General features: G+C 49.4%; 1 long non-coding RNA gene across 6 annotated transcripts in view; it reads right to left on the bottom strand.

Annotated features, from left to right (window-relative positions):
• Positions 1–20602, bottom strand: part of LOC134970233 (uncharacterized) — a 307651-nt gene extending 287049 nt beyond the window's left edge. For 2 of the 6 annotated variants that reach the window (XR_010189734.1, XR_010189737.1), the window contains exon 1: positions 20284–20602. This is a non-coding gene — a long non-coding RNA (uncharacterized LOC134970233). The remainder of the gene's footprint in view (positions 1–20283) is intronic. The other 4 variants (XR_010189736.1, XR_010189733.1, XR_010189735.1 and 1 more) reach the window with 3 other exon arrangements.
• Between the last annotated feature and the right edge of the window lie 3337 nt (positions 20603–23939).

The raw sequence follows: 23939 nt of genomic DNA, 5'->3' as shown, positions 1-23939 counted from the left end.
AAACAGTCAGTATTGAATAGGTCGGAACCCCTTCCGACCTAAACCTGTTGGAAGCTGCCGTCTTTCCGACAAGACGGCAGCTTCCGACACTTATTGAATGCACTCCATAGACTGCAACTGCCTTAGCTGAACGCAATGAAGTGGCGGATTGTGCTGGGGGGCTGCAGTCCTGCAGCCTATAGGTTAACTCCAACACTGCGTCACATGCAAAGTACACTGCAACATTTTAGCGGTTACAAGAACATGACCATTCGACCTGCAGAGAAAGGGTGTGGGATTGTGCTGCAGAACACTGAACAATGTAAATATGAGATTTACCGGCAACTGTTCAATCCTTTGGTTTATCATATGATTCTACTTTAAAAATGAATTGGACTACTTGACGTTGCAGTAGAATATAATGTTATCAATAACAAAGCACTCATACTGGAGTGGCCCATTACTGCTATATTATACACTGTACCAAAAATTCACAAGCCTTCCCCCATTGAGCTATAGAAACAGTATATAGATTGCCGTTACATTTGCAATATGGGACCCGGTCAGGATCCCGATGGTCGGAAACCTGGCAGTCGAAATACTTGCCCCGGAATCCCGATACTGCTCGGAATGCCGGCATCCCAATTGAGATCACAACCCGGCACTGGACGAGTGACTGCCAGGCCGCTGGGGAAATAAGCCGCAGGGTGGGGTGGGGCTTAGGTTTAGGCTGCGGGAAAGGGAGATTAGGTTTAGGCTGCAGGGAGGGGGATTAGGGCTAGGCACCCACAGGATGGGTTAGGCTGCGGTGGTGGCGGGCGAGGGGGGAGTGTTAGGTTTAGGCTGCAGGAAGAGGGGAGGGATGGGTTTAGTTACCACCGGGGAGGGTTAGGCTACGGTAAGGGAGTGTTATGGTTAGGATGGGGGGGGGGTTAGTACAGTATACTTACCCGACCCCTGTTGGAATTCTAACCAGCGTGATGCCGCAGTCGGTATTCTGACCACCGACATCCCGGGTGCCGACATTCCAGCCCCAACCCTTGCTATATATGAACCTGATATCCGTATGGACTACAGATGTGTCCTTATATACCGTTGCTTCAGTTGTAACCGGCACCTCTTGGCACAACAGGTTCCTGACAACGCGGCTGTGCATCTTTTTCACTAAAAATGTGCATCTTATTCGCATAAATAGAACAAATGGAAGCAACAAAACTACTTTGCTAGATTACAATACAGGTTGAGTATCCCATATCCAAATATTCCGAAATACAGAATTTTTTAAGTGAGAGTGAGATAGTGAAACCTTTGTTTTTTGATGGCTCAATGTGCACAAAAATAAGAATTTACTTACCGATAATTCTATTTCTCGGAGTCCGTAGTGGATGCTGGGGTTCCTGAAAGGACCATGGGGAATAGCGGCTCCGCAGGAGACAGGGCACAAAAAAGTAAAGCTTTACTAGGTCAGGTGGTGTGCACTGGCTCCTCCCCCTATGACCCTCCTCCAGACTCCAGTTAGGTACTGTGCCCGGACGAGCATACACAATAAGGGAGGCATTTTGAATCCCGGGTAAGACTCATACCAGCCACACCAATCACACCGTACAACTTGTGATCTAAACCCAGTTAACAGTATGACAACAGAAAGGGCCTCTTAAAGATGGCTCCTTAACAATAACCCGAATTAGTTAACAATAACTATGTACAAGTATTGCAGATAATCCGCACTTGGGATGGGCGCCCAGCATCCACTACGGACTCCGAGAAATAGAATTATCGGTAAGTAAATTCTTATTTTCTCTATCGTCCTAAGTGGATGCTGGGGTTCCTGAAAGGACCATGGGGATTATACCAAAGCTCCCAAACGGGCGGGAGAGTGCGGATGACTCTGCAGCACCGAATGAGAGAACTCCAGGTCCTCCTTGGCCAGGGTATCAAATTTGTAAAATTTTACAAACGTGTTCTCCCCCGACCACGTAGCTGCTCGGCAGAGTTGTAATGCCGAGACCCCTCGGGCAGCCGCCCAAGATGAGCCCACCTTCCTTGTGGAGTGGGCTTTTACAGTTTTAGGCTGTGGCAGGCCTGCCACAGAATGTGCAAGTTGAATTGTGTTACAAATCCAACGAGCAATCGACTGCTTAGAAGCAGGTGCGCCCAACTTGTTGGGTGCATACAATATAAACAGCGAGTCAGATTTTCTGACTCCAGCCGTCCTTGCAATGTATATTTTTAAGGCTCTGACAACGTCCAACAACTTGGAGTCCTCCAAGTCGCTAGTGGCCGCAGGCACCACAATAGGTTGGTTCAGATGAAATGCTGATACCACTTTAGGGAGAAAATGCGGACGAGTCCGCAGTTCTGCCCTATCCGAATGGAAGATTAGATAAGGACTTTTATAAGATAAAGCCGCCAATTCAGATACTCTCCTGGCAGAGGCCAGGGCTAGTAACATAGTCACTTTCAATGTGAGATATTTCAAATCCACCTTTTTCAATGGTTCAAACCAATGGGATTTGAGGAAATCTAAAACTACATTTAGATCCCACGGTGCCACCGGAGGCACCACAGGAGGCTGTATATGCAGTACTCCCTTGACAAAAGTCTGGACCTCAGGGACAGAGGCCAATTCTTTTTGGAAGAATATTGACAGGGCCGAAATTTGAACCTTAATGGATCCCAATTTGAGACCCATAGATAATCCTGATTGCAGGAAATGTAGGAAACGACCCAGTTGGAATTCCTCCGTCGGAACCCTCCGATCCTCGCACCACGCTACATATTTTCGCCAAATGCGGTGATAATGTTTCACGGTGACTTCCTTCCGTGCCTTAATCAAGGTAGGAATGACTTCTTCTGGAATGCCTTTCCCTTTTAGGATCTGGCGTTCAACCGCCATGCCGTCAAACGCAGCCGCGGTAAGTCTTGAAAAAGACAGGGACCCTGCTGTAGCAGGTCCCTTCTCAGAGGTAGAGGCCACGGTTCGTCCGTGAGCATCTCTTGAAGTTCCGGATACCAAGTCCTTCTCGGCCAATCCGGAACCACTAGTATTGTTCTTACTCTTCTTTGCCGTATGATCTTCAATACCTTTGGTATGAGCGGCAGAGGAGGAAACACATACACTGACTGGTACACCCAAGGAGTTACCAGTGCGTCCACAGCTATTGCCTGTGGATCTCTTGACCTGGCGCAATATTTGTCCAGTTTCTTGTTGAGGCGAGACGCCATCATGTCTACAATTTGGTCTTTCCCAACGGTCTATTAACATGTTGAAGACTTCTGGATGTAGACCCCACTCTCCCGGATGAAGATCGTGTCTGCTGAGGAAGTCTGCTTCCCAGTTGTCCACGCCCGGGATGAACACTGCTGACAGTGCTATCACGTGATTCTCCGCCCAGCGAAGAATCTTGGCAGCTTCTGCCATTGCACTCCTGCTTCTTGTGCCGCCCTGCCTGTTTACATGGGCGACCGCCGTGATGTTGTCCGACTGAATCAACACCGGCTTTCCTTGCAGGAGAAGTTCCGCCTGGCTTAGAGCATTGTAGATTGCTCTTAGTTCCAGAATGTTTATGTGAAGAGACTTTTCCAGGCTCGACCACACTCCCTGGAAGTTTCTTCCTTGTGTGACTGCTCCCCAGCCTCTCAGGCTGGCGTCCGTGGTCACCAGGATCCAATCCTGAATGCCGAATCTGCGGCCTTCTAATAGGTGAGCCTTCTGCAACCACCACAGAAGTGACACCCTTGTCTTTGGTGACAGGGTTATTCGCAGGTGCATCTGCAGATGCGACCCTGACCATTTGTCCAACAGATCCCTTTGGAATATTCTTGCATGGAATCTGCCGAATGGAATTGCTTCGTAAGAAGCCACCATTTTTCCCAGGACTCTTGTGCATTGATGTACTGACACTTTTCCTGGTTTTAGGAGGTTCCTGACCAGATCGGATAACTCCTTGGCTTTTTCCTCTGGAAGGAAAACCTTTTTCTGAACCGTGTCCAGAATCATTCCTAGGAACAGCAGACGAGTTGTCGGGATTAAATGGGATTTTGGAATATTCAGAATCCACCCGTGTTGTCTTAGCACCTCTTGAGATAGTGCTAAAGCTGTCTCCAGCTGTTCTCTGGACCTTGCCCTTATTAGGAGATCGTCCAAGTATGGGATAACTAATACGCCTTTTCTTCGAAGAAAAATCATCATCTCGGCCATTACCTTGGTAAAGACCCGAGGCGCCGTGGACAATCCGAACGGCAGCGTCTGAAACTGATAGTGACAGTTTTGAACAATGAACCTGAGGTACCCCTGGTGTGCGGGGTAAATCGGAACGTGTAGATACGCATCCTTGATGTCCAAGGATACCATAAAGTCCCCTTCTTCCAGGTTCGCTATCACTGCTCTGAGTGACTCCATCTTGAACTTGAACTTTTTTATGTAGAGGTTCAAGGACTTCAGATTTAGAATAGGCCTTACCGAGCCATCCGGCTTCGGTACCACAAATAGAGTGGAATAATACCCCTTTCCTTGTTGTAATAGGGGTACTTTGACTATCACCTTGTGAATGGCTTCCAACACCCTCTCCCTTTCGGAAGAGACGGTTGGTAAGGCAGACTTCAGGAAACGATGAGGAGGATCCGTCTCTAATTCCAACCTGTACCCCTGAGATATTATCTGCAGGATCCAGGGGTCTACCTGCGAGTGAGCCCACTGCGCGCTGTAATTTTTGAGACGGCCCCCCACTGTCCCCGAGTCCGCTTGAGAGGCCCCAGCGTCATGCTGAGGTTTTTGCAGGAGCCGGGGAGGGCTTCTGTTCCTGGGAAGGAGCTGCCTGTTGGTGTCTCTTCCCTCTTCCTCTGCCTCGTGGCAGGTACGACAAGCCCTTTGCTCTCTTATTTTTGTAGGAGCGAAAAGGCTGCGGTTGAAAGGTCGGTGCCTTTCTCTGTTGGGGAGTGACTTGAGGTAAAAAAGTGGATTTCCCGGCAGTAGCCGTGGCCACCAAGTCTGATAGACCAACTCCAAATAACTCCTCCCCTTTATACGGCAAAACCTCCATGTGACGTTTTGAATCCGCATCGCCTGTCCACTGTCGTGTCCATAAGGCTCTTCTGGCTGAAATGGACATAGCACTCACCCGAGATGCCAGTGTGCAAATATCCCTCTGTGCATCACGCATATAGATAAATGCATCCTTTATTTGTTCTAACGACAGTAAAACATTGTCCCTATCTAGGGTATCAATATTTTCAATCAGGGATTCTGACCAAACTACTCCAGCACTGCACATCCAGGCAGTTGCTATAGCTGGTCGTAGTATAACACCTGCATGTGTGTATATATTCTTTTGAATAACTTCCATCTTTCTATCTGATGGATCCTTAAGTGCGGCCGTCTCAGGAGAGGGTAACGCCACTTGTTTGGATAAGCGTGTGAGCGCCTTGTCCACCTTAGGGGGTGTTTCCCAGCGCGCCCTAACCTCTGGCGGGAAAGGGTATAATGCCAATAACTTTTTTGAAATTATCAACTTTTTATCAGGAGCAACCCACGCTTCATCACACACGTCATTTAATTCTTCTGATTCAGGAAAAACTGTTTGTAGTTTTTTCACACCATACATAATACCCTGTTTTACGGTATCTGTAGTATCAGCTAAATGTAACGTCTCCTTCATTGCCAAAATCATATAACGTGTGGCCCTACTGGAAAATACGTTTGAATTTCTACCGTCGTCACTGGAATCAGTGCCCGTGTCTGGGTCTGTGTCGACCGACTGAGGCAAAGGGCGTTTTACAGCCCCTGACGGTGTTTGAGGCGCCTGGACAGGCATTAATTGATTGTCCGGCCGCCTCATGTCCTCAACTGACTGTTTAAGGGAAGATAAACCATCACGTAATTCCACAAATAAAGGCATCCATTCTGGTGTCGACCCCCTGGGGGGTGACATCTGCATATTTGGCAATTGCTCCGCCTCCACACCAATATCGTCCTCATACATGTCGACACCACGTACCGACACACACCGCAAACTCACAGGGAATGCTCTAATGAAGACAGGACCCACTAGCCCTTTTGGGGAGACAGAGGGAGAGTCTGCCAGCACACACCACAAAGCGCTATATATACAAGGGATATCCTTATATTAAGCGCTCCCTTATAGCTGCTTTAATATATATATATATAGCCATTAATGTGCCCCCCCTCTCTGTTTTACCCTGTTTCTGTAGTGCAGTGCAGGGGAGAGACCTGGGAGCCGTTCTGACCAGCGGAGCTGTGACAGAAAATGGCGCCGTGTGCTGAGGAGATAGGCCCCGCCCCTTTTTCGGCGGGTTCTTCTCCCGCTATTTTTCCAGTCAGGCAGGGGTTAAATATCTCCATATAGCCCCTATGGGCTATATGTGAGGTATTTTTAGCCTTGTATAAGGTTTATATTTGCCTCTCAGAGCGCCCCCCCCCAGCGCTCTGCACCCTCAGTGACTGCCCAGTGAAGTGTGCTGAGAGGAAAATGGCGCACAGCTGCAGTGCTGTGCGCTACCTTATGAAGACTGAGGAGTCTTCAGCCGCCGGTTTCCGGACCTCTTCACGCTTCAGCATCTGCAAGGGGGTCGGCGGCGCGGCTCCGGGACCGGACTCCACGGCTGGGCCTGTGTTCGATCCCTCTGGAGCTAATGGTGTCCAGTAGCCAAGCAGCAAATCCACTCTGCATGCAGGTGAGTTTACTACTTTCCCCCTAAGTCCCACGTTGCAGTGATCCTGTTGCCAGCAGGACTCACTGTAAAGAAAAAAACCTAAACTAAACTTTCTCTAAGCAGCTCTTTAGGAGAGCCACCTAGATTGCACCCTTCTCGTTCGGGCACAAAATCTAACTGGAGTCTGGAGGAGGGTCATAGGGGGAGGAGCCAGTGCACACCACCTGACCTAGTAAAGCTTTACTTTTTTGTGCCCTGTCTCCTGCGGAGCCGCTATTCCCCATGGTCCTTTCAGGAACCCCAGCATCCACTTAGGACGATAGAGAAATAAGAATTTACTCACCGGTAAATCTATTTCTCGTAGTCCGTAGTGGATGCTGGGACTCCGTAAGGACCATGGGGAATAGCGGCTCCGCAGGAGACTGGGCACAGCTATAAAGAAAGCTGTTAGACTACTGGTGTGCACTGGCTCCTCCCACTATGACCCTCCTCCAGACTTCAGTTAGGATACTGTGCCCGGAAGAGCTGACACAATAAGGAAGGATTTTGAATCCCGGGTAAGACTCATACCAGCCACACCAATCACACCGTATAACTCGTGATACAATACCCAGTTAACAGTATGAAATATAACTGAGCCTCTCAACAGATGGCTCAACAATAACCCTTTAGTTAAGCAATAACTATATACAAGTATTGCAGACAATCCGCACTTGGGATGGGCGCCCAGCATCCACTACGGACTACGAGAAATAGAATTACCGGTGAGTAAATTCTTATTTTCTCTGACGTCCTAAGTGGATGCTGCGACTCCGTAAGGACCATGGGGATTATACCAAAGCTACCAAACGGGCGGGAGAGTGCGGATGACTCTGCAGCACCGAATGGGCAAACTCTAGGTCCTCCTCAGCCAGGGTGTCAAACTTGTAGAATTTAGCAAATGTGTTTGACCCCGACCAAGTAGCTGCTCGGCAAAGTTGTAGAGCCGAGACCCCTCGGGCAGCCGCCCAAGAAGAGCCCACCTTCCTCGTGGAATGGGCTTTTACTGATTTAGGATGCGGCAGTCCAGCCGCAGAATGTGCAAGCTGAATCGTACTACAGATCCAGCGAGCAATAGTCTGCTTTGAAGCAGGTGCCCCCAACTTGTTGGGCGCATACAGGATAAAGAGCGAGTCAGTTTTTCTGACTCCAGCTGTCCTGGAAACATAGATTTTCAGGGCCCTGACTACGTCCAACAACTTGGAAGCCTCCAAGTCTTTTGTAGCCGCAGGCACCAGGATAGGTTGGTTCAGATGAAAAGCTGATACCACTTTAGGGAGAAACTGGGGACGAGTACTCAATTCCGCCCTATCCATATGGAAAATCAGATAAGGGCTTTTACATGACAAAGCCGCCAATTCTGATACACGCCTGGCCGAAGCCAAGGCCAACAACATGACCACTTTCCACGTGAGATATTTCAAATCCACGGTTTTCAGTGGCTCAAACCAATGTGACTTTAGGAAATCCAACACCACGTTGAGATCCCAAGGTGCCACTGGAGGCACAAAGGGGGGCTGAATATGCAGCACTCCCTTAACAAAAGTCTGAACTTCAGGTAGTGAAGCCAGTTCTCTCTGGAAGAAAATCGATAGAGCCGAAATCTGAACCTTAATGGAACCCAATTTAAGGCCCATAGTCACCCCTGACTGTAGGAAGTGCAGGAAACGGCCCAGCTGAAATTCCTCCATTGGGGCTTTCCTGGCCTCACACCATGCAACATATTTTCGCCAAATGCGGTGATAATGGTTTGCGGTTACTTCTTTCCTAGCTTTAATCAGCGTAGGAATGACTTCCTCCGGAATGCCCTTTTCCTTCAGGATCCGGTGTTCAACCGCCATGCCGTCAAACGCAGCCGCGGTAAGTCTTGGAACAGACAGGGCCCCTGCTGCAGCAGGTCTTGTCTGAGCGGTAGAGGCCATGGGTCCTCTGAGATCATTTCTTGAAGTTCCGGGTACCAAGCTCTTCTTGGCCAATCCGGAACAATGAGTATAGTTCTTACTCCTCTTCTCCGTATTATCCTCAGTACCTTTGGTATGAGAGGAAGAGGAGGGAACACATAAACCGACGGTACACCCACGGTGTCACTAGAGCGTCCACAGCTATCGCCTGCGGGTCCCTTGACCTGGCGCAATACTTTTCTAGCTTTTTGTTTAGGCGGGACGCCATCATGTCCACCTGTGGCCTTTCCCAACGGTTTGCAATCATTTGAAAGACTTCTGGATGAAGTTCCCACTCTCCCGGGTGGAGGTCGTGCCTGCTGAGGAAGTCTGCTTCCCAGTTGTCCACTCCCGGAATGAACACTGCTGACAGTGCGAACACGTGATTTTCCGCCCATCGGAGAATCCTTGTGGCTTCTGCCATCGCCGTCCTGCTTCTCGTGCCGCCCTGTCGGTTTACATGGGCGACCGCCGTGATGTTGTCTGATTGGATCAGTACCGGCTGGTTTTGAAGCAGGGGTTTTGCCTGGCTTAGGGCATTGTAAATGGCCCTTAGTTCCAGAATATTTATGTGCAGGGAAGTCTCCTGACTTGACCATAGTCCTTGGAAGTTTCTTCCCTGTGTGACTGCCCCCCAGCCTCGAAGGCTGGCATCCGTGGTCACCAGGACCCAGTCCTGTATGCCGAATCTGCGGCCTTCTTGAAGATGAGCACTCTGCAGCCACCACAGCAGAGACACCCTTGTCCTTGGAGACAGGGTTATCAGCCGATGCATCTGAAGATGCGATCCGGACCACTTGTCCAACAGGTCCCACTGAAAGGTTCTTGCATGAAACCTGCCGAATGGAATCGCTTCGTAGGAAGCTACCATCTTTCCCAGGATCCGCATGCAGTGATGCACCGACACCTGTTTTGGTTTTAGGAGGCCTCTGACTAGAGATGACAGCTCCTTGGCCTTCTCCTCCGGGAGAAAATAAGAATTTACTTACCGATAATTCTATTTCTCATAGTCCGTAGTGGATGCTGGGGACTCCGAAAGGACCATGGGGAACAGCGGCTCCGCAGGAGACTGGGCACAAAGTAAAAGCTTTAGGACTAGCTGGTGTGCACTGGCTCCTCCCCCCATGACCCCCTCCAAGCCTCAGTCAGGATACTGTGCCCGGACGAGCGTACACAATAAGGAAGGATTTTGAATCCCGGGTAAGACTCATTACCAGCCACACCAATCACACCGTACAACTTGTGATCTGAACCCAGTTAACAGCATGATAACAGAAGGAGCCTCTGAAAAGATGGCTCACAACAACAATAACCCGATTTTTGTAACAATAACTATGTACAAGTAATGCAGACAATCCGCACTTGGGATGGGCGCCCAGCATCCACTACGGACTATGAGAAATAGAATTATCGGTAAGTAAATTCTTATTTTCTCTAACATCCTAGTGGATGCTGGGGACTCCGAAAGGACCATGGGGATTATACCAAAGCTCCCAAACGGGCGGGAGAGTGCGGATGACTCTGCAGCACCGAATGAGAGAACTCCAGGTCCTCCTCAGCCAGGGTATCAAATTTGTAGAATTTAGCAAACGTGTTTGCCCCTGACCAAGTAGCTGCTCGGCAAAGTTGTAAAGCCGAGACCCCTCGGGCAGCCGCCCAAGATGAGCCCACTTTCCGTGTGGAATGGGCTTTTATAGATTTTGGCTGTGGCAGGCCTGCCACAGAATGTGCAAGCTGAATTGTACTACAAATCCAACGAGCAATCGTCTGCTTAGAAGCAGGAGCACCCAGCTTGTTGGGTGCATACAGGATAAACAGCGAATCAGATTTTCTGACTCCAGCCGTCCTGGAAACATATATTTTCAGGGCCCTGACTACGTCCAGCAACTTGGAATCCTCCAAGTCCCTAGTAGCCGCAGGCACCACGATAGGTTGGTTTAAGTGAAATGCTGAAACCACCTTAGGGAGAAAATGAGGACGAGTCCTCAATTCTGCCCTGTCCGTATGAAAAATTAGGTAAGGGCTTTTATAGGATAAAGCCGCCAATTCTGATACACGCCTGGCTGAAGCCAGGGCTAACAGCATTACCACTTTCCAAGTGAGATACTTCAAGTCCACAGTGGTGAGTGGTTCAAACCAATGTGATTTTAGGAATCCCAACACTACATTGAGATCCCAAGGTGCCACTGGAGGCACAAAAGGAGGCTGTATATGCAGTACTCCCTTGACAAACGTCTGAACTTCAGGTACAGAAGCTAGTTCTTTTTGGAAGAATATCGACAGGGCCGAAATTTGAACCTTAATGGACCCTAATTTGAGGCCCATAGACAGTCCTGTTTGCAGGAAATGCAGGAATCGACCCAGTTGAAATTCCTCCGTAGGGGCCTTCCTGGCCTCGCACCACGCAACATATTTACGCCAAATACGGTGATAATGTTGTACGGTTACATCCTTCCTGGCTTTGATCAGGGTAGGGATGACTTCATCCGGAATGCCTTTTTCCTTCAGGATCCGGCGTTCAACCGCCATGCCGTCAAACGCAGCCGCGGTAAGTCTTGGAACAGACATGGTCCCTGCTGGAGCAGGTCCTGTCTTAGAGGTAGAGGCCACGGGTCTTCCGTGAGCATCTCTTGAATTTCCGGGTACCAAGTCCTTCTTGGCCAATCCGGAGCCACGAGTATAGTCTTTACTCCTCTCCTTCTTATGATTCTCAGTACTTTTGGTATGAGAGGAAGAGGAGGGAACACATACACTGACCGGTACACCCACGGTGTTACCAGAGCGTCCACAGCTATTGCCTGAGGGTCCCTTGACCTGAAACAATATCTGTCCAGTTTTTTGTTGAGGCGAGACGCCATCATGTCCACCTTTGGTTTTTCCCAACGGTTTACAATCATGTGGAAGACTTCCGGGTGAAGTCCCCACTCCCCCGGGTGAAGATCGTGTCTGCTGAGGAAGTCTGCTTCCCAGTTGTCCACTCCCGGAATGAACACTGCTGACAGTGCTATCACATGATTTTCCGCCCAGCGAAGAATCCTTGCCACTTCCGTCATTGCCCTCCTGCTTCTCGTGCCGCCCTGTCTGTTTACGTGGGCGACTGCCGTGATGTTGTCCGACTGGATCAATACTGGCTGACCCTGAAGCAGAGGCCTTGCCTGACTTAGGGCATTGTAAATGGCCCTTAGTTCCAGGATATTTATGTGAAGTGACGTTTCCATGCTTGACCACAAGCCCTGGAAATTTTTTCCCTGTGTGACTGCTCCCCAGCCTCTCAGGCTGGCATCCGTGGTCACCAGGACCCAATCCTGAATGCCGAATCTGCGGCCCTCTAGGAGATGAGCACTCTGTAACCACCACAGGAGAGACACCCTTGTCCTTGGAGACAGGGTTATCCGCTGATGCATTTGAAGATGCGATCCGGACCATTTGTCTAGCAGATCCAACTGAAAAGTTCTTGCGTGGAATCTGCCGAATGGAATCGCTTCGTAAGAAGCCACCATCTTTCCCAGGACCCTTGTGCACTGATGCACTGACACCTGGCCTGGTCTTAGGAGTTTCCTGACTAGGTCGGATAACTCCCTGGCTTTCTCTTCCGGGAGAAACACCTTTTTCTGTACTGTGTCCAGAATCATCCCTAGGAACAGCAGACGTGTCGTCAGAATCAGCTGCGATTTTGGAATATTTAGAATCCATCCGTGCTGTCGTAGTACTATTTGCGATAGTGCTACTCCGACCTCTAACTGTTCTCTGGACCGTGCCCTTATCAGGAGATCGTCCAAGTAAGGGATAATTAAGACGCCTTTTCTTCGAAGAAGAATCATCATTTCGGCCATTACCTTGGTAAAGACCCGGGGTGCCGTGGACAATCCAAACGGCAGCGTCTGAAACTGATAGTGACAGTTCTGTACCACAAACCTGAGGTACCCTTGGTGAGAAGGGCAAATTGGGACATGGAGGTAAGCATCCTTGATGTCCAGAGACACCATGTAGTCCCCTTCTTCCGGGTTCGCTATCACTGCTCTGAGTGACTCCATCTTGAACTTGAACCTTTTTATGTAAGTGTTCAAGGTTTTCAGATTTAAAATGGGTCTCACCGAGCCGTCCGGCTTCGGTACCACAAACAGCGTGGAGTAATACCCCTTTCCCTGTTGTAGGAGGGGTACCTTGATTATCACTTGCTGGGAATACAGCTTGTGAATGGCTTCCAATACCGCCTCCCTGTCGGGGGTAGACGTTGGTAAAGCAGACTTCAAGAACCGGCGAGGGGGAGACGTCTCGAATTCCAATTTGTACCCCTGAGACACTACCTGCAGGATCCAGGGGTCCACTTGCGAGTGAACCCACTGCGCGCTGAAATTCTTGAGACGGGCCCCCACCGTGCCTGAGTCCGCTTGTAAGGCCCCAGCGTCATGCTGAGGACTTGGCAGAAGCGGGGGAGGGCTTCTGGTCGTGGGAAGAAGCTGTCTGTTGTAGTCTTTTTCCCCTTCCTCTGCCCCGGGGGAGATATGAGTGGCCTTTTGCCCGCTTGCCCTTATGGGGACGAAAGGACTGAGCCTGAAAAGGCGGTATCTTTTTCTGCTGCGAGGTGACTTGGGGTAAAAAGGTGGATTTCCCAGCCGTTGCCGTGGCCACCAGGTCCGATAGACCGCCCCCAAATAACTCCTCCCCTTTATACGGCAATACTTCCATATGCCGTTTGGAATCCGCATCCCCTGACCACTGTCGCGTCCATAATCCTCTTCTGGCAGAAATGGACATCGCACTTACTCTTGATGCCAGAGTGCAAATGTCTCTCTGTGCATCTCGCATATATAGGAATGCATCCTTTAAATGCTCTATAGTCAATAATATATTGTCCCTGTCCAGGGTATCAATATTTTCAGTCAGGGAATCCGACCAAGCCACCCCAGCACTGCACATCCAGGCTGAGGCGATTGCTGGTCGCAGTATAACACCAGTATGTGTGTATATACTTTTAAGGATATTTTCCAGCCTCCTATCTGCTGGCTCCTTAATGGCGGCCGTTTCTGGAGACGGTAACGCCACTTGTTTTGATAAGCGTGTGAGCGCCTTATCCACCCTAGGGGGTGTTTCCCAACGAGCCCTAACCTCTGGTGGGAAGGGATATAGTGCCAATAATTTTTTAGAAATTAGCAGTTTTCTGTCGGGGGTAACCCACGCTTCATCACACACTTCATTCAATTCATCTGATTCAGGAAAAACTACGGGTAGTTTTTTCACACCCCACATAATACCCCTTTTTGTGGTACTTGCAGTATCAGAGATGTGCAAAACCTCCTTCATTGCCGTGATCATGTAACGTGTGGCCCTACTGGAAAATACGTTTGTTTCTTCACCGTCGACACTGGAGTCAGTGTCTGTGTCTGGGTCCGTGTCGACCCACTGAGGTAACGGGCGTTTAATAGCCCCTGACGGTGTTTGAGACGCCTGGACAGGCACTAACTGAGCTGCCGGCTGTCTCATGTCGTCAACAGTTTTCTGTAACGTGCCGACACTGTCACGTAATTCCTTAATTACGGCCATCCATTCAGGTGTCGACTCCCTAGGGGGTGACATCACCATTATAGGCAATTGCTCCGCCTCCACATCATTTTCCTCCTCATACATGTCGACACACACGTACCGACAGCCAGCACACACACAGGGAATGCTCTGATAGAGGACAGGACCCACTTAGCCCTTTGGGGAGACAGAGGGAGAGTTTGCCAGCACACACCAGAGCGCTATATATGTATAGGGACAACCTTACAATAAGTGTCTATCCCTTATAGCTGCTTATATCTGTTATTTTGCCAAATAAGTGCCCCCCTCTCTTTTTTACCCTGTTTCTGTAGTTGCAGGATGCAGGGGAGATTCTGGGAGCCTTCCTACCAGCGTAGCTGTGTGGGAAAAATGGCGCTGTGTGCTGAGGAGATAGGCCCCGCCCCCTTCACGGCGGGCTCTTCTCCCGCTTTTCTCTGGAAAACTGGCAGGGGTTAAATACATCCATATAGCCCAGGAGCTATATGTGATGTATTTTTCGCCAACTAAGGTAAATTCATTGCTTCCCAGGACGCCCCCCCCCCCCCAGCGTCCTGCACCCTCAGTGACCGGAGTGTGAAGTGTGCTGAGAGCAATGGCGCACAGCTGCAGTGCTGTGCGCTACCTTATGAAGACAGGAAAGTCTTCTGCCGCCGATTTATGGACCTCTTCTTGCTTCAGCATCTGTAAGGGGGCCGGCGGCGCGGCTCCGGGACCCATCCATGGCTGGGCCTGTGATCGTCCCTCTGGAGCTAATGTCCAGTAGCCTAAGAAACCCAATCCACTCTGCACGCAGGTGAGTTCGTTTCTCTCCCCTAAGTCCCTCGATGCAGTGAGCCTGTTGCCAGCAGGTCTCACTGAAAATAAAAAACCTATTTAAACTTTTACTCTAAGCAGCTCAGGAGAGCCACCTAGATTGCACCCTTCTCGTTCGGGCACAAAATCTAACTGGAGGGGGGTCATGGGGGGAGGAGCCAGTGCACACCAGCTAGTCCTAAAGCTTTTACTTTGTGCCCAGTCTCCTGCGGAGCCGCTGTTCCCCATGGTCCTTTCGGAGTCCCCAGCATCCACTAGGACGTTAGAGAAACACTTTTTTCTGTTCTGTGTCCAGAACCATCCCCAGGAACAGTAGACGCGTCGTAGGGACCAGCTGCGACTTTGGAATGTTTAGAATCCAGCCGTGCTGTTGTAGCACCTCCCGAGATAGTGCTACCCCGACCAACAACTGCTCTCTGGACCTCGCCTTTATCAGGAGATCGTCCAAGTACGGGATAATTAAAACTCCCTTCTTTCGAAGGAGTATCATCATTTCGGCCATTACCTTGGTAAAGACCCTCGGAGCCGTGGATAGACCGAACGGCAACGTCTGGAACTGGTAATGACAATCCTGTACCACAAATCTGAGGTAGTCCTGGTGAGGATGGTAAATGGGGACATGCAGGTAAGCATCCTTGATGTCCAGTGATACCATGTAATCCCCCTCGTCCAGGCTTGCAATAACCGCCCTGAGCGATTCCATCTTGAACTTGAATTTTTTTATATATGTGTTCAAGGATTTCAAATTTAAAATGGGTCTCACCGAACCGTCCGGTTTCGGTACCACAAACATTGTGGAATAGTAACCCCGTCCTTGTTGAAGTAGGGGTACCTTTACTATCACCTGTTGTGAATACAGCTTGTGAATTGCCTGTAACACTGCCTCCCTGCCTGAGGGAGTGGTTGGCAAGGCAGATTTGAGGAAACGGCGGGGGGGAGACGTCTCGAATTCCAGCTTGTACCCCTGAGATACTATCTGAAAAATCCAGGGATCCACCCGTGAGCGAGCCCACTGATTGCTGAAATATTTGAGACGGGCCCCCACCGTACCTGGCTCCGCCTGTGGAGCCCCAGCGTCATGCTGTGGACTTAGAGGAAGCGGGGGAGGACTTTTGCTCCTGGGAACTGGCTGCATGCTGCAGCTTTTTTCCCCTACCTCTGCCTCTGGGCAGAAAGGACGCGCCTTTAACCCGCTTGCCCTTATTGGGCCGAAAGGACTGTACCTAATAATACGGTGCTTTCTTTGGCTGTGAGGGAACATGGGGTAAAAATGTAGACTTCCCAGCTGTTGCTGTGGAAACGAGGTCCGAGAGACCATCCCCGAACAACTCCTCACCCTTATAAGGCAGAACTTCCATGTGCCTTTTGGAATCTGCATCTCCTGTCCACTGCCGAGTCCATAACCCTCTCCTGGCAGAAATGGACATTGCACTAATTTTGGATGCCAGCCGGCAAATATCCCTCTGTGCATCCCTCATGTATAAAAGTGCGTCTTTTATATGCTCTACGGTTAGCAATATAGTGTCCCTGTCTAGGGTATCAATATTTTCTGACAGGGAGTCTGACCATGCAGCTGCAGCACTGCAAATACATGCTGAAGCAATAGCTGGTCTCAGTATAACACCTGTGTGTGTATATATAGATTTCAGGATAGCCTCCTGCTTTCTATCAGCAGATTCCTTCAGGGCGGCCGTATCCGGAGACGGTAGTGCCACCTTCTTTGACAAGAGTGTGAGCGCTTTATCCACTCTAGGGGATGTTTCCCAACGTGACCTATCCTCTGGCGGGAAAGGGTACGCCATTAGTAACCTCTTAGAAATTACCAGCTTCTTATCAGGGGAAGCCCACGCTTCTTCACACACTTCATTTAATTCCTCAGATGGAGGAAAAGCTACTGGTAGTTTTTTCTCTCCAAACATAATACCCTTTTTTGTGGTACCGGGGGTAACATCAGAAATGTGCAACACATTTTTCATTGCCTCAATCATGTAACGTGTGGCCCTACTGGAAGTTACATTAGTCTCATCGTCGTCGACACTGGAGTCAGTATCCGTGTCGACATCTGTGTCTGCCATCTGAGGTAGCGGGCGTTTTAGAGCCCCTGATGGCTTTTGAGACGCCTGGGCAGGCACAGGCTGAGAAGCCGGCTGTCCCACATTTGGTATGTCGTCAAACCTTTTATGCAAGGAGTCGACACTGTCGCGTAATTCCTTCCACAGCACCATCCACTCAGGTGTCGACCCCACAGGGGGTGACATCACATTTACAGGCATCTGCTCCGCCTCCACATAAGCCTCCTCATCAAACATGTCGACACAGCCGTACCGACACACCGCAAACACACAGGGAATGCTCTGACAGAGGACAGGACCACACAAAGCCCTTTGGGGAGACAGAGAGAGAGTATGCCAGCACACACCAGAGCGCTATATAACACAGGGATCCCACTATAAATTAGTGTTTTCCCTTATAGCTGCTTTTTATATATCTATATATATATCCTGCGCCTAAATTTAGTGCCCCCCCTCTCTTTTTTACCCTTCTGTAGGTTTCAGACTGCAGGGGAGAGCCAGGGAGCTTCCTTCCAGCGGAGCTGTGAGGGAAAAATGGCGCCAGTGTGCTGAGGGAGATTGCCCCGCCCCTTTTCCGGCGGACTTCTCACGCTTTTTCTGGAATACTGGCAGGGGTATTTTTACATCTATATAGCCTCTAGGACTATATATGATGTAGATTTGCCAGCCAAGGTGTTTATATTGTCCTCAGGGCGCCCCCCCCAGCGCCCTGCACCCATCAGTGACCGGAGTGTGAGGTGTACATGAGGAGCAATGGCGCACAGCTGCAGTGCTGTGCGCTACCTTGGTGAAGACCGAAGTCTTCTGCCGCCGATTTTCCGGACCTCTTCATGCTTCTGGCTCTGTAAGGGGGACGGCGGCGCGGCTCCGGGAACGAACACCAAGGTCGGGTCCTGCGGTCGATCCCTCTGGAGCTAATGGTGTCCAGTAGCCTAAGAAGCCCAAACTACCACCTATTAGGTAGGTTCGCTTCTTCTCCCCTTAGTCCCTCGCTGCAGTGAGTCTGTTGCTGTAAAATAAAAAACCTAAATATTCTTTCTTTCTAGGAGCTCAGGAGAGCCCCTAGTGTGCATCCAGCTCAGCCGGGCACAAGATTCTAACTGAAGTCTGGAGGAGGGTCATAGTGGGAGGAGCCAGTGCACACCAGTAGTCTAAAAGCTTTCTTTATAGTTGTGCCCAGTCTCCTGCGGAGCCGCTATTCCCCATGGTCCTTACGGAGTCCCAGCATCCACTTAGGACGTCAGAGAAACTTTGTTTAATACACAAAGTTATTAAAAATATTGTATTACATGACCTTCAGGCTGTGTGTATAAGGTGTATCTGAAACATAAATGAATTGTGTGCTCAGACTTAGGTCCCATCGCCATGATATCTCATTATGGTATGCAATTATTCCAAAATACGGAAAAATCCGATATCCAAAATACCTCTGGTCCCAAGCATTTTAGATAAGGGAGACTCAACCTGTAATAGCTGTTATGTGCCACATTTGTACATCTGTTTGCAAATGTGCTGGAATCCGTATACGAAGTGCTACGATACAGCAGCTGTGGCTTTTTCTCACACCAGGTTCATTGTGCACCTTCTGCGACTTTGTGCGTGCTTAAAACAAATTCCTGTGCGGCTAAAGTCGCAGCCTAGCAACCATAATGCACTTGGGGCCTAATTCAGACCTGATCGTAGCTGTGCAAAAGTTTGCACGGCTACGATCAGTTTCACAGACAGTACTAAAGCATTGCGCGGCGGCGTTGCTTTTGTACCTGAAGAGTAGCTCCCTACCTGCGCAGCTCCTGCGCGCTAGCAGGGAGCTACCCGTCGCTCTCTGGGTCGCAGCGACTGCGTGTGATGTCACGCAGCCACCGTGGCCCGCCCCACGCACAGGGTATGCCTGTGTTGCTCGGATCGCGCCCCCAAAACGGCGTCCAAACGCCACCGGCCCGTCCCCTCCCGCCCACCAAACACCTCTGCCTGTCAATGGCCATCTCGCTGGGCTGAGATGGCCATCGGCTGTCTGGCATGCGCCAGCGCACTACGGCGCCGGGACATGCCCAGTTCAGACCTGATCGGCTGATGTGCGAAAACGAACAGCAGCGATCAGGTCTGAATTAGGCCCCTGGTGAACTACAAATGTGGTGTTTCGCAGCGTCTGTGATGTAAATAAGGTGTAATAAATGTAAAGAAAAAGATAAATGACCTGCTTGCCCACACTTGTATATTGTTATGGTGATGGGTTCCACGTTTATTTCTTTCTGTACAGTATGACTTGCAGCTACCCTGCAGCATCATTGTGGCACATGTTGTGGCATGTGACGTCCCCAGGTCTGGCAGTGAGCTCAGTGTCCAGGGCACATGGGTAAACTGTGTTATATCACAATTATCACCGACGCAAGTTTTAATTTAAAACATTTTTTTTTATTTTATTGCGAAAGCTTTTCCAATGAAACAAGATAACGGAACGGATGTAACGCCATCTGAGATGGCCGGACGTGCAGGTTGCTGGCCGAACACAGAATTTTTTTTAAAGGGGCAGTCAGTTACAGGGCAAAACAATGCATTGTAAATGATTGCCCCTTTAAAAAAACGTCTGGCATCCCACACGTCCGGCCATCTCGGACGGCATTACATCCCGCCCCATGTGTGTACTGCAATCTCCTCAGCATTGCAATTCAATTGCTTTTTTGCGCTCCCGTGAGTAATGGGCACCGGACGGAGCTATTCAATTGTTTTGGACGGCCATTATTTATCGCGCTTGTGCCCAAATGCACCGGGTTTAGCTGCGTAGAGCGTCTAAATCCACCGTAAGTACTGGGAGCGCTGCTGGAAGTGCAGTTTGGGCAACAAAAAGCAAGACTTCACGCATTTCTGCCCGCCACCTCAGCAGATGCCAGTACCGGTGATGACCCCGCAGCGCTCACACTAAATAAGCGAAACTATTAAACAGCTCTGTCCGTCGCCCATTACTTATTGGTGACCAAATAAACAATTAAGTCCCCCTTTCTCCAGAATGCCTATGTATTATTTTACCCTAAATTACCCTTTTATTCTACATATGTTTTACTAATAAGAGGGACTAAATATACAAGGTTTTATACAGACAGGCAGTGTGGATAGATAGATAGATAGATAGATAGATAGATAGATAGATAGATAGATAGATAGATAATGTATTATATGTACAGTTTATAAATATATGTCATACATAACAGAAGATGCCAGTTACTTACTAAGGGAACGGCGCGCAGCTCCTATACCCAACCCCTGAGGCCGTGAGAAGTCCCGGATGATGATCTCACTAGCAGCCAGCAGCAGAATCCCATGATGCAGAGGGGTCAGAGGAGCATGTGATCAGCTTCACCAATCGGGGCCCCCGGCTCCGCACACTTCACTCTGGCTCATATCGGGACTCAGTCAGTCAGTGTAGCTCCGCGGCCCTGTACGTGTAGCTCCTCCCCCTGCGGCTGTGTCCGTGTAGCTCTTCCCTCTGCGGCTCTGTCCGTGTAACTCCTCCCCCTTCGGCGCTGTCCGCGTAGCTCCTCCCCCTGCAGATCGGCCCGTTTAGCTCCTCCCCCTACGGCTCTGTCCGTGTAGCTACTCCCCTTGCGATATTGTTGTTCCTGCAGCACCTTCCCCTGCAGCCCTGTCCAGTATCCATGTAGCTCCTTCCCCTGCGCCTGTGCCAGTGCAAATTCTCAGTCTGCAGCAGATCCAGTGCAGCTCCTTACCCTACTGCTCTGTCAGTGTTACTCCTTCCCCTGCGGAGGTTAGTTTAGATCATAGGTCTGCAAACTCGGTCCTCATTACCCCACACAGTGCATGTTTTGCAGGTAACCCAGCAGGTGCACAGGTGTTTCAATTACTCACAGACACATTTTAAAAGGTCTGCAAGTTGAGTTATTTATTTCCCTTGTGATTCTGTGAGGAGACCTGCAAAACATGCACTGTGTGGGGTAATGAGGACTGAGTTTGCAGACCTATGGTTTAGATCATGGGTCTTCAACCTGGGGACCTCCAGCTGCTGTGGAACTACACATCCCAGCATGCCCTGCAACAGTTTCGCTATTGAGGCATGCTAAAACTGAGGCAGGGGATGCTGGAATATGTAGTTCCACAGCAGCTGGAGGGCCGCAGGTTGAAGACCTATGGTTTAGATCCTCCTTTTGTGGCTTTGTCAGTGCAGCTCCTTCCCCTGCAGCTCTGTCAGTGTTGCTCCTTCCCCAGCAGTGGTTAGTTTAGATCAGGCATGTCCATACTGCGGCCCTCCAGCTGTTGTGAAACTACATATCCCAGCATGCCCTGACAGTTTTGCTGTCAGAGAATGCTAAAGCTGTGTCAGGGTATGCTGGGATGTGTAGTTTCTCTACAGCTGGAGGGCCGCAGTTTGGACATGCCTGGTTTAGATCCTCCTATGGCGGCTCTGTCAGTTTTGCTCCTCCCCCTGCAGTGGTTAGTTTAGATCCTCCTCTTGCGGCTCTGTCGGTGTTGCTCCTCCCCCTGCAGTGGTTAGTTTAGATCCTCCTCTTGCGGCTCTGTCGGTGTTGCTCCTCCCTCTGGACCCCACGTTCTGTTTCTGTACAATTAAAAGTATGAAAAATAACTAAAACAGATGGAGACTGCAACGGACAGCGAGTGGCTGGCAGGAACCTTAACACCTACTGGGCCCTAGGTGGCTGCCGGCAGCGCCGAATGCATCATATACATTGATCAGAGGATCACAGATACTGTAAGTTACATTTTCTTATCCAACTTCTGTAACTCCCACAAAAAAAAATACATTTCTGGTTGGATTTATTATGTAATAACATATAGAAGCGTCAACAGTGTGAAACCATAAGCATAGCACCCACTTCCACCCATCCCTCCCAATGGTTTATCTATCTCGGCTATTTACCAAGAATTGTACGCAGGACATATCACATTAATCAGTGGTATCCCCCACCCAGCAGTCCCCACCCATTGCCTAATTACCGCTATCTCCTGTTGCCAACAGAGGAACTCAGGAGGAGCTGAGATTTTGTATAGATAAAAATATACAGAAAATAACCAGGAAAAAAGGAAATATAGAAACTGGTTTACATTGCGGAGCTACTGATCTACGTAGTAATCCAGTATGGTCTGTCCGGCCTCTGCTGCGCGCAGTGGGATGCCAAAGGTCCCTGACCTGGCTTTCACTGCCGTGATGGCGAACAGAACAGGTTTACACCAGGGGGTGAGCAGGGGAGAGGTGTGAACCCTTCCGCACCAGACACACGGAACGCTGCGGGGAGCCTGTGTATGATGGATCTATAGTAATAGTAATAACTAAGCATATCAGAGTATCAGATCTATGAAAAGAAGCTGTAATATTACTTCCTGCCAGCGATCCCTCTTAAACACTGCAACCAGCCCCGTTTTTACCAGTAACACAGTGATCCCACCACTCTGCTTAACCTCAAACCGCCTGGGTCCTATTCTCACAGACAGCACGATTGGTGTAATGGTTAGCATTACTGCCTCTCAGCACTGAGGTCTCGGGGTCGATTCCCACCACAGGTCTAAATGTATGGAGTTTGTATGTTCTCTCCATGTTTGCGTGGGTTTCCTACCAGGTCCTCCGGTTTCCTCCCAAACTACTAAAATATACTGGTAGGTAAATTGGCTACCAAGAAAAAAAAACACAAAAAAAAACATAATGTAGGTGTCCATGTGGTAGGGAATATACTGTAGGTTGTAAAATCCACTGCGGCAGGGACCGGTGTGACTGACTGACATATTCTCTGTAAAGAGCTGCGGATATTGGTTGTGCCAGATAACTGTTATTAAATAAGACGTTGTACACAAGGCAATTTGATCTGTTCCACACAGTCTGAGACCATATGCTTGCTTACTATCCAGAGAGAACTTGAAAAGGAGATAATGATTTGTAGAAAGACAACAGCAAAAATGCAGAATAAAGGCCCAAACACACTAAACTAGTCCCCGCCGAAACGACGCCCATGCTGCATCTGCGTTAACAAGGATCTCCCTCCACCCTATGTTCAGGGAGGGAGTCGTTAACGATACGCGCATCATTAACGACATTCAGTGTACTCTCTGGACGAGATTGTAAAAGATCTTGCTCAGGTTGGCCCTTCTGAGCGATATCTTTTACTTTCTCGTCTATCTTTTACTTTCTCATCTTCACACACATACTTAGATTGCGGTGTAAAGGAGAGCTATGTAGGATTTCTGTTTCACCTTAACATAATTGCATTAAACTGAAACTAATGGGTCCTACACACTGGGCGATATTACTGAAAGATATGAACGATCTCGTTCATTAATGAACGAGATACCGTTCATATCTTTGAGTGTGGAGGCACCAGCGATGAACGATGCGCGGCCCCACGCTCGTTCATCGCCGGTGCCCCGTCGCCTGTGCATGCAGGCCAATATGGACGATCTCATCCATATTTGCCTGCACTTCTATGGAGCCGGGTGACAGGGGAGAGTGAAGAAACGTCACTCCTCCCGTCACTGCCCCCCGTCACCGGGTCGGCCGTATCTGCCGTCGGGCAGCTCGGCGGCGGATCACGCAGTGTGTAGGGCCCCATAACGCTCTGACATCAGATATCAGCTATCACTAGAGAGCTATGACATTAAAATATTACTAAAGAGAGTTCAGAAATAGATGAAACTAGATTAGACAATTTAATAAATAGAAATATGTACTAATACAGACAGGTTGGAAATGCACCTGCGCGGACATTTGTCCGTATACTGTTCTGTGCCTCAGGCCAGCATAAGGTGGGTTAATAAACATTGCCGATTAGGCTGCCATATGCAATAGATGCATAATGTGACTTTGACAAATTATGTTGTCTGGAGAATTTTTCCATGCTCGTTTTCCCCTGGAAACTGAAAA

Source organism: Pseudophryne corroboree, chromosome 11 (assembly GCF_028390025.1).
Source record: "Pseudophryne corroboree isolate aPseCor3 chromosome 11, aPseCor3.hap2, whole genome shotgun sequence".
Classification (NCBI taxonomy): domain Eukaryota; kingdom Metazoa; phylum Chordata; class Amphibia; order Anura; family Myobatrachidae; genus Pseudophryne; species Pseudophryne corroboree.
The sequence above is the reverse complement of the archived record's forward strand: the minus strand, read 5'-3'. Positions and strand labels throughout refer to the sequence as shown.